We start from the raw sequence: 15,607 nt of genomic DNA on the forward strand, positions 1-15,607 counted from the left end.
TGCATCTCCAGACAGTTAAATATTTTTATTTATTTTTTTTAGTTTGGGAAAATATCATATACATGTTTCTTACAATAGAAAGGGTGTCAGTTTACATATCTGAGTGATAATGTGAAAAACTAGGCTGAAATCCATGTCTGTGTATCTCCAGATGGCTCAAATGTTGGTGGGGGTGGGGGGAAATAATTGTATAGTAGGTTGACAACTTTTCTGAATCTGCATATTTGAACGCACAAAGACATTAGGCCCAAATCTGTTAGTGGTGCCAATACTGCATCATTTCCAAAGTCAAATGTCAGTAGCAATGCCTTTAGTGTGTTTGTGAAAAGGAAGAATGGAAAGGACATCATATTGTATCTTCCTGTGTTTAAGTTCCCTAAAACATATTTGCAAACCGTTAAATACTTTGTATGACTGTGTACATTTAAGCCCCAAAATGTCAAGAATATGGAAGGAGCCTTCTATGATGTCTCACAGTCTGATAAAAGTGTCAGGGAGGAGGAGGATTTTGCGTGGTGTGTTGGACAGGACAAGGAGCCAGATCTGGGTGCTGAGGAGGACGCAACATCAGAGGAGGAGGGTGGTGGTGTTAGCAACAGCAATAAAGAGCAGAGGCAACGTAACTTCCCAAAGAACAGCCAGGACCATGTCTGCCTCGTTTCTGGTGATGCTGCTGACACTGCGGGTGAATTCAGCCCAAAACTTGTCAGAGCTAAGCCAAGCTCATCTGCCCTAGCTTTGTGTGGGTATCTCCCTTATGTTGTTTTTTTCCCCACAGACTGGCACACAAAACCACAGCCATGTACAAGATCTGCAGGATTAAAATAAGCCTTGGGTGTTCAAAGATAGGTACCAGATGTCTATTGCACCACAATACAGTGCCCTTGGCATTATCATCAGCAGCTTGTTTTTCTCCTGCTAAGACTCCTCATTGATCTCAGCTCCATTGTTAGACATACTGTATACACTCACCTAAAGAATTATTAGGAACACCTGTTCTATTTCTCATTAATGCAATTATCTAGTCAACCAATCACATGGCAGTTGCTTCAATGCATTTAGGGGTGTGGTCCTGGTCAAGACAATCTCCTGAACTCCAAACTGAATGTCAGAATGGGAAAGAAAGGTGATTTAAGCAATTTTGAGCGTGGCATGGTTGTTGGTGCCAGACGGGCCGGTCTGAGTATTTCACAATCTGCTCAGTTACTGGGATTTTCACGCACAACCATTTCTAGGGTTTACAAAGAATGGTGTGAAAGGGGAAAAACATCCAGTATGCGGCAGTCCTGTGGGCAAAAATGCCTTGTGGATGCTAGAGGTCAGAGGAGAATGGGCTGACTGATTCAAGCTGATAGAAGAGCAACGTTGACTGAAATAACCACTCGTTACAACCGAGGTATGCAGCAAAGCATTTGTGAAGCCACAACACGCACAACCTTGAGGCGGATGGGCTACAACAGCAGAAGACCCCACCTGGTACCACTCATCTCCACTACAAATAGGAAAAAGAGGCTACACTTTGCACGAGCTCACCAAAATTGGACTGTTGAAGACTGGAAAAATGTTGCCTGGTCTGATGAGTCTCGATTTCTGTTGAGACATTCAAATAGTAGAGTCCGAATTTGGCGTAAACAGAATGAGAACATGTATCCATCCTCTGATGGCTACTTCCAGCAGGATAATGCACCATGTCACAAAGCTCGAATAATTTCAAATTGGTTTCTTGAACATGACAATGAGTTCACTGTACTAAAATGGACCCCACAGTCACCAGATCTCAACCCAATAGAGCATCTTTGGGATGTGGTGGAATGGGAGCTTCGTGCCCTGGATGTGCATCCCTCAAATCTCCATCAACTGCAAGATGCTATCCTATCAATATGGGCCAAAATTTCTAAAGAATGCTATCAGCACCTTGTTGAATCAATGCCACGTAGAATTAAGGCAGTTCTGAAGGCAAAAGGGGGTCCAACACCGTATTAGTATGGTGTTCCTAATAATTCTTTAGGTGAGTGTATAGCAGAATGTTTGGCCTTGGAAAAACTTTTTTGACCAGCAAATAGCTTGTCTACAGCCTAAACCCCTACCTGGCCAAGTTGCCTTGTACTCTCACATGGTAGAGAATGTGTGTGGGCTGCTCCTTGCAATTTTCACTGTGTGGCAAGCTGCAAACCACATTGGGGGACACCTGGAGCAGCTATTACGGGCAATGACAGTACATGTTTTTCACGCCCTACTGGGTCAATATTTTTTGCGGCAATGGCAAGGAAGCACCCCAGCAACATGGCCAGGTCCTTTAGACTCCCCCACCCCACAATTGCATCAGGTTGCCTCTCACACTAGACATCTCTCCACCTCCTCCTCCATGGACACATTCCCATCCCCAATAGCAGCAGGCCACAACGTTGCACCCACTTCCCCTCCTTCATATCACATGTGTCAAGTCAAGTGATGCTATGAGGTGTTGGAGCTGATCGGCCTGGGCGAGAGTAGTCACACCGTTGAGCAGTTGCTAAAGTACATTGTTTTAAAGTGAATTTTATTATTTGAGAATAAATAGGCATAACAGGCAAAGTGATAAAAATATTTACTAAGTGTCATTAAATATAATGTAGAAAAGTGCACCTTAATTTTAGTAACATCATTATCTATCCTAACTAACATAATATAGACCATAGTCATTTAACAGAAAACAACTTTGGAACCATTGGATTTCCAGAAAAAAACAACTGTGTGTTGGACTAACAAAAAGTGTCTTTCACAGAGGTCTTCTTCACCTCTGATCTTATTGGATCCTAAACTTACAAAGTCTCTGGCGCTTGATCTTGACTTTTAAATCCTTCTCTTGCTAACATACATCTCTAACCTGAACACTCATAGATATCAAAGTCAATTCTGCATTTCTTGGTGTTCTGTGCACCGTACTGCATGGCTCTGTTGTGCCGCAACACATACATTTCCAGCTCTTTACAACTTTGTTTCTTAGTGTAGATGTATGAGGGGATTGCAGGTCTAATCACAATCTTGAGTGAAGATGTCAAAGCCTCATTTTAGTGGTTGTAGGACAGTCCATATTGTTGTCTGTGGGAGGAGCTTTGACACTGGGACCTCCTCCTCTCGCTGGTCTGCAGTGCATTGTACACAGTAATCAGCCCTGCTGGTTGGTTAGTGTACTACATAAAGTCTTGGGATAACAGTAGTACACTAGTAGTAGTAAGGTCTTTTTTAACATGGCAGACCAGTGGTTAAACGTGTGTCTTGTTAGGTGACAGGCACACCATCATAAGTTGTGCCTTACAACAGTTGGTCATTAATTTGAGCAGCCCCTGGGCACTTCTGAGGTTGTCAGTCATGGCTCTGCTAAAGAATCTGATACAGAATGCAATTCAATAAACTCAGTCCATAGACATCAACTTAGTCCAGGAAAACTCAGTACATGGCAGGATAAGCCGCTAATAGGGTGAATGCTCCACCACTGCATCAGATGGATTAACCAAAATAAATATCTCTATATTAAGTCATAAATAGAGATGAGCGGACGCCTGGATGTTCGGGTTCGACGGGTTCGGCCGAACTTCACAAAAAAGTTCGAGTTTGGGAACCGAACTTGACCTGAACTTGACCCCGAACTCCATTGGGGACCCGAACTCAATGGGGACCCGAACTTTTGAGCACTAAAATGGCTGTAAAAATGTAATGAAAGGGCTAGAGGGGTGAAAATGCCAGCAAAATGTAGTTAAGAGCATGGCAAGTGCTCTGCAAACAAATGTGGATAGGGAAATGACTTTAAATAACATAAAATACGTAAAAATAAAAAATATCGATCTAGGATGACGAGGTCCATATGGAGAAGGAGGTTGAGGAGGCAGTGGATGTGGCGGTGTAGGTGGAAGCGGCAGCGGAGGAGGTAGCCTACACTGCTTTTTGGTTTTAATTAATTTTTTTTATTTTTTATTTGGGTACACCCCAAAACATTGGGAAATATAACCTCTTGATAACCCCCTCCAGTCATGCTAAACACACATTCAGACAATACACTGGCTGCAGGGCAGGCCAGGACCTCCAAGGCGTAAAGGGCTAACTCAGGCCATGTGCTCAATTTGGAGACCCAGAAGTTGCAGGGGGCAGAACCATCAGTAAGTTTGTGTAGGCATGTGCAAACATACTACCCCACCATATCACACGTCCTATGATGTTCACAATCTAACTGGATATCTGCTCTATCAACTTTCACGGTTAGTGGCGAATCAGGGTTCCACGCCGGAGAGGGAGTGTGAGAAAGAGAGATCACATCCGAGGGAGATCAATGGATGAAATTTAATTGTGATCGAGCAGAAATGTGGAAGAAGCTATTAAAATGGAAGAATTGAAGGAAAGGAGGGGGCGCACGGCAATTACCCACTCCCGACTCGGGGAGGTAGTGACAATAAATAACAATACAGAACTCTTAAGATGCCCTGTTATTGGAATGATTAATAAAAAATGATAGGGAATGTCACTGGGGTATTTTGGATTTGGAAACGTTAGCTAGGACAGGCCCTGCTGCCACTTTGTTGACTCTAGATAACTTCTGCCTGATTGCACGTCCCTGTGACGTCCACCATCCATTTGAATATCTTCTCTATCAACTTTCGATGTTCTTTTCTGAGCCTACCATGTTGATCACGGTTATCGGCGAATCATCAAATTTATTAACCTGTCTACTAGGTAGAGCAGGGGTCAATCACAGCCAAAAATTGTTGAATGTCACACGAAAATGTAACAGACAAATTAGTGACATTTATTAAGCTGTCAACTAAGTAGAGCAGGGGTATATCACAGCCAAGAATTGGTGAATTTCACCCGAAAATGTAACAGACAAATTAGTGATTTTTTTTTTACCTGTCTACTAGGTAGAGCATGCGTATATCACACCCAAAAATTGGTGAATTTCACCCGAAAATGTAAGAGACAAATTAGTATTTTTTTTTTACCTGTCTACTAGGTAAAGTAGTGGTATATAACATAGTAACATAGTAACATAGTACATAAGGCCGAAAAAAGACATTTGTCCATCCAGTTCGGCCTGTCATCCTGCAAGTTGATCCAGAGGAAGGCAAAAAAAACTGTGAGGTAGAAGCCAATTTTCCCCACTTTAGGGGAATAAAAAATTCCTTCCCGACTCCAATCAGGCAATCAGAATAACTCCCTGGATTAACGACCCCTCTCTAGTAGCTATAGCCTGTAATATTATTACACTCCAGAAATACATCCAGGCCCCTCTTGAATTCCTTTATTGTGCTCACCATCACCACCTCCTCAGGCAGAGAGTTCCATAGTCTCACTGTTCTTACCGTAAAGAATCCTTTTCTATGTTTGTGTACAAACCTTCTTTCCTCCAGATGCAGAGGATGTCCCCTCGTCACAGTTACAGTCCTGGGGATAAATAGATGATGGGATAGATCTCTGTACTGACCCCTGATATATTTATACATAGTAATTAGATCTCCCCTCAGTTGTCTTTTTTCTAACGTGAATAACCCTAATTTTGATAATCTTTCAGGGTACTGTAGTTGCCCCATTCCAGTTATTACTTTAGTTGCCCTCCTCTGGACCCTCTCCAGCTCTGCTATGTCTGCCTTGTTCACAGGAGCCCAGAACTGTACACAGTACTCCATGTGTGGTCTGGATAATGATTTGTAAAGTGGTAGGACTATGTTCTCATCACTGGCATCTATGCCCCTTTTGATGCAACCCATTATCTTATTGGCCTTGGCAGCAGCTGCCTGACACTGGTTTTTGCAGCTTAGTTTGCTGTTTATTAAAATTCCTAGATCCTTTTCCATATCAGTGTTACCGAGTGTTTTACCATTTAGTATGTACGGGTGACTTGCATTATTCCTTCCCATGTGCATAGCTTTACATTTGTCAGTGTTAAACCTCATCTGCCACTTATCTGCCCAAGCCTCCAGTCTATCCAGATCGCTCTGTAGTAGTATACTGTCCTCTTCAGTGTTAATTACTTTACACAGTTTAGTGTCATCTGCGAAAATTGATATTTTACTATGCAAGCCTTCTACAAGATCATTAATAAATATATTGAAGAGAATAGGGCCCAATACTGACCTGAGTTACTCCACTAGTGACAGTGACCCAATCTGAGTGTGTACCACTAATAACCACTCTCTGTTTTCTATCCCTTAGCCAGCTACTTACCCACATCCAGACGTTTTCTCCCAGTCCGAGCATTCTCATTTTATATACTAACCTTTTATGTGGTACAGTGTCAAATGCTTTGGAGAAGTCCAGATATACGACATCCATTGATTCGCCGCTGTGAAGTCTAGAATTTACCTCCTCATAGAAACTGATTAAATTAGTTTGGCATGACCGATCACTCATGAAGCCATGCTGATATGGCGTTATTTGCTTATTTCCATTGAGATGCTCTAACATAGCATCTCTCAGAAAACCTTCAAACAGTTTACCCACAACAGATGTTAAACTTACCGACCTATAGTTTCCAGGCTCTGTTTTTGGACCCTTTTTGAATATTGGCACCACATTTGCTATGCGTCAATCCTGTGGGACATTCCCTGTCAGTATAGAGTCTGCAAATATCAGAAATAAGGGTCTGGCTATGACATTACTTAATTCCCTTAGGATACGCGGGTGTATGATATCCGGTCCTGGCGATTTGTGTATTTTAATCTTTTTAAGTCGCTGTTGTATTTCTTCCTGGGTCAGACAGGACACTTTTAACGGGGAATTTATTTTTACATTCAGCATTTCATCTGACAGTTTATAACACCCAAAAATTGGTGAATTTCACCCGAAAATTTTATAGACAAATTAGTGATTTTTTTTTACATGTCTACTAGGTAAAGACAATAAAATAAAATACGTACAAAAAACAAACAAAAAAAAACTTGATTTATGAATTGGAGGTCCATATGGAGTAGGAGTTTAAGGAGGCAGTGGATGTCGCAGTGTAGGTGGAAGCAGCAGTGGAGGAGGATGATATATCCAACACTGGTTTATGGATTTAATAATTTTTTATTTTATTTGGGTACACTCCAAAAGAGTGTGAAATATCCAAAATACAAGAATGAGCAATTGCGCTGCAGTATAACAATGGCTGGTTAAGGCCGGTATACATTTCTATTCTGCACAAGGTACGGACAAGTCCTGCGGGATCCATGCCTGGTTCATTTTAATAAATGTGAGCTTGTCCACATTGGCTGTGGACAGGCGGCTGCGCTTCCCTGTGATAACGCCCCCTGCCGTGCTAAACACACGTTCAGATAATACACTGGCTGCAGGGCAGGCCAGCACCTCTAAGGCGTAAAGGGCAAGCTCAGGCCATGTGCCCATTTTTAAGAACCAGAAGTTGAAAGGGGCAGACCTGTCATTCAGTATACGTGTAGGCGTGTGCACACATACTGCTCCACCATGTTGGTGAAATGCTGCCTCCTGCTAAGACGTTCCATATCAGCTGGTGGTGCTGGTTGCTGTGGCGTGCTGACAAAGCTTTTCCACATTTCGGCCATGCTAACCCTGACTTCTGAGGTGCGGGCGGTGCCCCAGCTGTGTTGGCGACCTCTTCCTCCTCCTCTGCCTTCACCTTGTGCTTTTACTGTGCCCCCGCTGTCAGGTGGGAATGCCACCAGCAGCGCATCTACCAGCGTGCTCTTGTACTCGCACATCTAACGATCACGCTCCAGTGAGGGAATTAAGGACAGTACGTTGTACTTGCAAGGTGGATTCAGCAGCGTGGTCACCCAGTAATCAGCTTAAAATGTGGGCAACTCGGCGGTCGTTGCGGAGATACTGCAGCATGTAATCGCTCATGTGTGCCAGGCTGCCCAGAGGCAACTAAAAGCTATCCTCTGTGGGAGGTGTATCGTCTTTGTCCTATGTATCCCCCCAGCCATGCACCAGTGATGGCCATGAGCTGGTCTGGGTGCCACCCTGCTGTGAACATGGTTCCTGCTCCTCCATCTCCTCCTCCTCATCCTCCACCGTGTCATCCTCCAGAACTGTGCCATGGCTGGACAATTGTGTACCTGGCGTTTGTGGGTTCAGGAACCCACCCTCGGAGCCACTTGTGAATGATTGGCCGGAAACCCTATAAAATGATCCCTCTTCCTCCTCCTACTGTGCCACATCCTCTTCCATCATCGCCATCAGCGTTTTTTCAAGGAGGCATAGAAGTGGGATAGTAACGCTGAGAACGGCTTTATCGGAACTGGTCATGTACTCAAAACAGTGCAACAAGGAACACAGGTCTCGCATGGAGGTCCAGTCATTGGTGGTGAAGTGGTGCTGTTCCGTAGAGCGACTCATCCGTGTGTGCTGCAGCTGAAACTCCACTATCGCCTGCTGCTGCTCACACAGTCTGGCCAGCATGTGCAAGGTGGAGTTCTACCTTGTGGGCACGTCGCATATGAGGTGGTGAGCCGGAAGGCCCGCACTTTATGCAGCAGCTCTGACATATCGGGGTAATTTTTAAGGAATCTCTGTACCACCAAATTCAGCACATGCGCCAGGCAAGGGATGTGCGTAAAACCAGCTAGTCCCAAAGCTGCTATGAGATTTCGCCCATTATTGCACACCACCAGGCCAGGCTTGAGGCTCACTGGCACCAACCACTTATCGATCTGCTGTTCAAGGCCCGTCCACAGCTCCTGCGCGGTGTGGGGTTTGTCCCCCAAACAGATACGTTTTAAAACTGCCTGCTGACGTTTACCCCTGGCTGTGCTGAAGTTGGTGGTGAAGGTGTTACGCTGACCGGATGAGGAGGCGGGAAAGGATGAGGAAGCGGAGTAGGAGGAGGAAGCAACAGGAGGCAAACTGAAGCGCCCTGCAATCCTCTGGTGGAAGGACATGCGCCAAACTGCTATCCACCTCAGGCCCAGCCGCCACTGCATTTACCCAGTGTGCTGTTAGGGAGATATAACGTCCCTGACCGTGCTTACTGGCCCTCGTATCCGTAGTGAGATGCACCTTGCCACAGATGGCATTGCGTAGTGCACACCTGATTTTGTCCCCCACTTGGTTGTGCAGGGAAGGGATGGCACGCCTGGAAAAGTTGTGGCGGCTGGGCACGACATACTGTGGGACAGCCACCGCCATAAGACTATTAAAGCTCTCCGTCTCCACCAGACTGAATGACAGCATTTCAAAGGCCAGTAATTTTGAAATGCTGGCATTCAGGGCCAGGGATCGCGGGTGGGTAGGGGGCTACTTCCTCTTCTGCTCCAGTGTTTGGGAGATGGAGAGCTGAACGCTTCCGTGGGACATTGTGGAGATGCTTAGTGACCCAGGTTGTGGTGTTGATGGCAGATCCTCTGTTTGCGGGGTGGCAGGTGGCACTGTCACTCCAGAGGTGGATGAAGAGGCCGAGACTGCAGCAGAAGAGGAAGCAGGAGGAGCCAGAGACCTTTTTTGGTTTTTGAGGTGTCTACTCTAGTGCAGCTCATGCTTTGCACTTAGATGGCTGGTCATGCAGGTTGTGCTCAGGTTGAGAACGTTTATGCCTTGCTTCAGGCTCTGATTGCACAGCGTGCAAACCACTCGTGACTTGTCGTCAGAACATTGTATGAAGAACTGCCACGCCAGGGAACTCCTTGGAGCTGGCTTTGGTGTGCTCGGTCCCTTGCTGCGGTGGGCTGTATCAGGCATACTGTCTAAGGGATGGCCTCTCCGCTTTTGCACCCTGATCCCTCTTCTGCTGTGCTGGTGGCTCTGTGCGACCACTGCCTCTTCCTCCGAACTACACAGGTCACTCGCATGAACTTGATTTCATGTGGGGTCGAGTACCTCATTATCCTCCACATCATCTTCTATCCAGTCTTCACCCCTTCCCTCCTTGTCGGTCTGCACACTTTCAAAAGCCCCAGCAGTTTACACCTATGTTTCGTCATCATCCGAGACGTGCTGTAATGGTCCTCCCATGTACTCATCTGGAAACATAAGTGGTTGGGCATAGTTGCAATCTCTTCCACTTCTGGAGCAGGGCTTGGTGGATGGCCCTGGGAAACCCTGCTAACAGAGTCATCAAAAAGCAGAAGAGACTGCTGCATGACTTGGGGCTCAGACTGCTTGGCTGATTTGCAAGGGAGTGAGGTGAAAGACTAATGGACATCGGCTGCAGGTGCCAACTCTGATCTTTCAGCAGGAGACTGAGTAGGAGACAATGTGAAGGAACTGGAGGCACTGTCAGCAACCCAATCTACTATCGCCTGTACTTTTTCTGGCCTCACCATTCGTAGAGCCGTATTAGGCCCGACCAAATACCCCTAAAGCTTCTGTTGCCTGCTCACACCTGAGGAAGGTGTTTCACTTGTGCGTGTAGCTGGCACAGATCGACCACGTCCTCTCCCTGCAACAGGAGCTCCACCAGCAGCACCAAGACCGGGGAAACGTCCCTTATTTGACGCTCCTCATATTTCAAAAATTTAGGATCTTGCCCAAATTGGTTTAATTTTTAATACCAGAATAACATAGCAGTATGTAAAGGGTGTATATCACAATGCCAGAATCAGCAAAGGCTGCAAAATTAAGTTTTTTGCCCTAAATAGTTTTTTTTTTTTTTTTATAGCAGAATAGAACAACAGTATCTAAAGGGTGTATCTTACACGTACAGTTGCAGACAAGGCTGCAAAATTAAGATTTTTCCCGAAATGTGTTTTTTTTAAATACTAGAATATGACAGTAGCATATAACGCTTGAATTTCACACTTACAGATGCCGACAAGGCCGCAAATTTAGTATTTTGCCAAAAATGGGTGTTTTTTTAATACCAGAATAGCACTGTATCTAAAGCGTGTTTTTCACACGTACAGATGCAGACAAGGCTGCAAATTAAGTTTTTTGCCCTAAATGGGTGTTTTTTTTAATAGCAGAATAGAACTACATTATCTAAAGGGTGTATCTCAAACGTACAGATTCAGACAAGGCTGCAAATTAAGACTTCTGCCTAAAATGGGTGTTTATTTAATACCAGAATAGCACAGCAGTATGTAAAGGGTGTATCTCACAATGACATATGCAGCAAAGGCTGCAAAATAAAGTTTTTGCCCTAAATGGGTGGTTTTTTAATAGCAGAATAGAACAACAGTATCTAAAGGGTGTGTCTCACACGTACAGATGCAGACAAGGCCACAAATAAAGATTTTTGCCCAAAATGGGTGTTTTTTTAATACCAGAATAGCACAGCAGTATCTAAAGCATGTATCTCACACGTACAGATGCAGACAAGGCCACAAATAAAGATTTTTGCCCAAAATGGGTGTTTATTTAATACCAGAATAGCACAGCAGTATATAAAGGGTGTATCTCACAATGACAGATGCAGCAAATGCTGCAAAATTAAGATTTTTGCCCTAAATGGGTGTTTTTCTAATAGCAGAATAGAACAACAGTATCTAAAGGGTGTATCTCACATGAACAGATGCAGACAAAGCTGCAAAATTAAGATTTTTTCCCTAAATGTGTGTTATTTTTAATACCAGAATAGCACAGCAGTATCTAAAGCGTGTATCTCACACTGACAGATGCAGCAAAGGCTGCAATATTAAGTACTTTGCCCAAAAAGGGTGGGTTTTTTTATAACAGAATATGACAGCATTATATAACGCTTGAATTTCACACTGACAGATGCAGACAAGGCCGCAAATTAAGTATTTTGCCCAAAATGGGTGTTTTTTTACTAGCAGAATATGACAGCAGTATATAACGCTTGAATTTCACACGTGCAGATGCAACAAGGGCTTTAAAATTGAATATTTTGCCCAAAAAGGGTGTTTTTTAAAACCCAGAAAATTATAGCTGTATTTCTAGCTTAAATTGCACACTGACTAATGCTGCAAAGGCACCAGATGTAGGATATTGTCAAAAATGGGTGTTTTTTTAAACCCAGATTATTATTGCAGTATTTCAAGCTTGGATTTCAATGTCACAAAAGCACATATGCAGTGCTGGTGCACTGAGCTTGCATAAAATGGCCACCGCCGCCCACCTGACAGACAGATAAAAGTTCTTTTTTTCTGTCACTGGGCTCAGGGCAGGGTAAAAAGATTGTGCACAGCACCCACACAACTAAATCTATGTAGATCCCTGAGTTCAATTGCAGTTCTGATTAAAGTTTCTTTCCTATTCTGTCCCTCACAGAAGCAGCATGCTCTCCCTACACTAGTAACAGCAAAGTGTTGTGCAGCGCTACGTGACTCCAGCTTATATAGAGGCTAGGTCATATGCTGCACTGGCCAATCACAGCCATGCCATTAGTAGGCATGGCTGTGATGGCTTCTAAGGGCACAGAGTTAAACGCTTGTTGATTGGCTTCTCTGCAGCCTTTCAAAAAGCGCCAAGAAATCGCCAAAAACCGAACTTGAACCCAAACTTTTACTGAAATGTTCGGGTTCGGGTCTGGGGTCCAAAAATTCAAATCCCTAGTCATAAACACAATTATATATGAATTTCTAGAGATGAGCGAAGTTTTTGAAAATTCGTTTCGGTCACTACGCCGAATTTTTCATAAAAATGCACTTCAATCTGAATTAATTAATCAAGAAGCACGTTAAATCATATCTCAGTCTGTAGTTAAACTTTCGGGAGAATATATCCTGGTGTACATCACTGTGCAGTGCAGTAACATACAGGGGCGGACTGAGCGGTCGGGCACTTCGGACGTGGTCCGAGGGCCCGGCCAGGAATGGGGCTCTGCGCCCGCCGCCCAGTACAGAAAATTATTTCACCCGTCCGATGTCTCTGAGGCTCAGAGACATCGGGCGGGTCCGGATGAAATAATTTTCTGTACGCATACTGCAACATACATCAGGCAGGCAGGCTATGGGGCCGGGCGTCCGGAGCTACTTACGTCACGCCACGTAAGTTACGTGGGAGGAGGGGCCCGGCCATGGCGTCCTGTTGCACCCAAAGGCTCTTCTCGCTGTCTTCTATGCCACGCCCCCACCATTGTGATGGACAGGACAGGCAGTCCTTGAAGTCACATGGAATCACGTTCTGTACATGTGCACTAAAGAGATAAAGACCGACAGGCAGATGCGCCCTTTGCTGGGCTCCCGAGTCCCAACAAGTTTTTTGAGGACTTTTCCCACTCAGCCAATCGGTGGCCACAGCTGTGTCACGTGTCAGGGCAGTGATTTCCCGCTGAGCCAATCACTGGAATGACACGTGACACTGCTGCAGCCACTGATTGGCTGTGTGGGAAATGTCTTCAAAGCCTTGTCGGGAGCCCAGAGAGAAGATACCAGGACCACACAGAGGAGAAGGGGAGCTGGGCCAGGTGAGGAGCATGATGTTTATTTTTACACAACATTAATAGGGAGGGGTGACATGGGAGGGGGAAATGTGCCATGGAGGGGGGAGGGGTGATGTGCCATGGAGGGGGAGAAATGTGACTTGGGGGAGAGAAATGTGCCATGGAGGGGGAGAAATGTGACATGGAGGGGCAGAAATGTGACATGGAGGGGAAGAACTGTGACATGGAGGGGAAGAACTGTGACATGGGGGGAAGAAATGTGACATGGGGGGAAGAAATGTGACACAAAGGGGGTGATGTAAAAAGGAGGGGTTGATGTGACATGGAGGGGGAAAAATGTGACATTTCTCCCCCTCCATGTTACATTTCTCCCTCCTCCATGTCACATTTCTCCCCCCTCTGTGTCACATTTCTTATCCCACCCCATGTCACATCACCCCCTCCATGTCACATTTCCCCCCTCCATGTCACATAACCCCCTCCTTTTTAAATCACCCCCACCGAGTTCTGTGGGGGGGAGGGGGCAGAGCCAGCCAGCCCCAGGCCAGGCCCAGAGCCAGATAAATGAAAAAGGCAAAAATAGGTAACCACAGGCGCCAGTCTATCTATAAGAAATATTATCTGTATTCAGGCTATTAGGTCTGCCCGTATGGACTACTCAATATTTTTATATGTATATCAGTATATAGACATGTAATATAGTATATAAACATGCTTCAGTGGTTAGAAACAAGGACCGATATACCTGTAGACACCATGACAATTGAAGCGTGTAGAGGTCAGTGTGGTCCCCCTTACGTCTTTGGGGTGCCGGTGACCAACAGTTGGCCCACAGTAGAATCTTTGGAAGAGGGATTGCTATTTCTTCCAAAAATTCTACAAGCGACCAAGGCGAGAGAAGAAGTTTTGTGGGTGTCTTGAGCTTTATCCCACAAAACTCCTCTCTGGTGAAGTGAGTGGTGCTCCTTTTTAAGTTTCTTTTAATTACCTTGTCTACTGTGGGCCAACTGTTGGTAACCAACACCCCAAAGACGTAAGGGGGACCACACTGATCTCTACACGCTTCTATGGTCATGGTGTCTACAGGTATATCGATCCTTGTGTCTAACCACTGAAGCACATTTATATACTATATTACATGTCTATATACTGATATATGTATAAAAACATTAAGTAGTCTATACGGGCAGGCCTAATAGCCTGAATACGGATAATATTTATTTTTCTTTTATCTGACTATCACCTATGTAGTGGTCATCCACACATATGTAACCACCATCGGCAGCCTCTCTAGACTTCCATTGCTTTATCATAGCTGTCCAACCTATCACTCTGAACAATCTCTAAAATATCCACCCTTTGGCACCTGCCTGTTACTCTCTGACCTCCCATGAATTTTGTTCAGGGAAGTCTTGGATTAACCCTCTGTCTTTTTGTCTTTTCACAGGCCCATAATCAGCCAGCCCCAGGCACAGAGCCAGCCAGCCCCAGAGCCAGCTAGGTCCAGGCCAGGCCCAGAGCCAGCCAGGTCCAGGCTCAGAGCCAGCCCCAGAACCAGCCAGCCCCACAGGAAGCCAGGCCCAGGCCCAGAGCCAGCCACCCCTAGGCCCACAGCCATCAAGCCACAGGCCTACAACCAGCAAGCCCACAGCCTCCCAACCATGAAAATTGGTGGACTCGGAGGCCTTTAGAAAATTTGTGGCCATTGGCACACCGTAATGGAAGGTCCCCGGTAGGAAATATTTCTCCCAGAAGGGCATCCCTGAACTATATGGCCATGTTCAACGGCAAGTTAATATATCTCTGGCACACAGTGTCAGTGCCAACATACATCTGACCACAGACACGTGGTCTAGCAAACACGGGCAGGGAAGGTACATAACATCCTCTGTCTCCTCCTCAGCTGACTCCTCCTATTATACTGCCACCGCCTCTTACGCTGCACCCCCAAGCTCCCCAGAACCTATTCGATGTGCCAGGTGAGACGTTGCCATGCTGTGCTGCGGCTGTTGTGCCTGGAAGCCAAGAGCCACACCGGTCCTGTACTCCTTTCAGCTCTGCAGTCACAGGCCGATCAGTGGCTAACCCCGCTCATTTTGACATTTGGTAAAGTGGTGTGCGACAATGGTGCCAATCTGCTGAGCGCACTGAGACAGGGAAAAATGACACACGTGCCATGCATGGCACACGTCCTGAACTGTTGTGCATCGATTTGTTGCCAAATAATCCGGGGTCTAGGACTACTGTAGTGATGGACGAACATCGGCCAGGACGATTCGCGATTGCGCGAACCCAATCAAATGTTCGCGAACCACAAGTTCGCGGCAGGCTCCATTCACT

Source organism: Bufo bufo, chromosome 4 (genome assembly GCF_905171765.1).
Source record: "Bufo bufo chromosome 4, aBufBuf1.1, whole genome shotgun sequence".
In the NCBI taxonomy this organism is placed as follows: domain Eukaryota; kingdom Metazoa; phylum Chordata; class Amphibia; order Anura; family Bufonidae; genus Bufo; species Bufo bufo.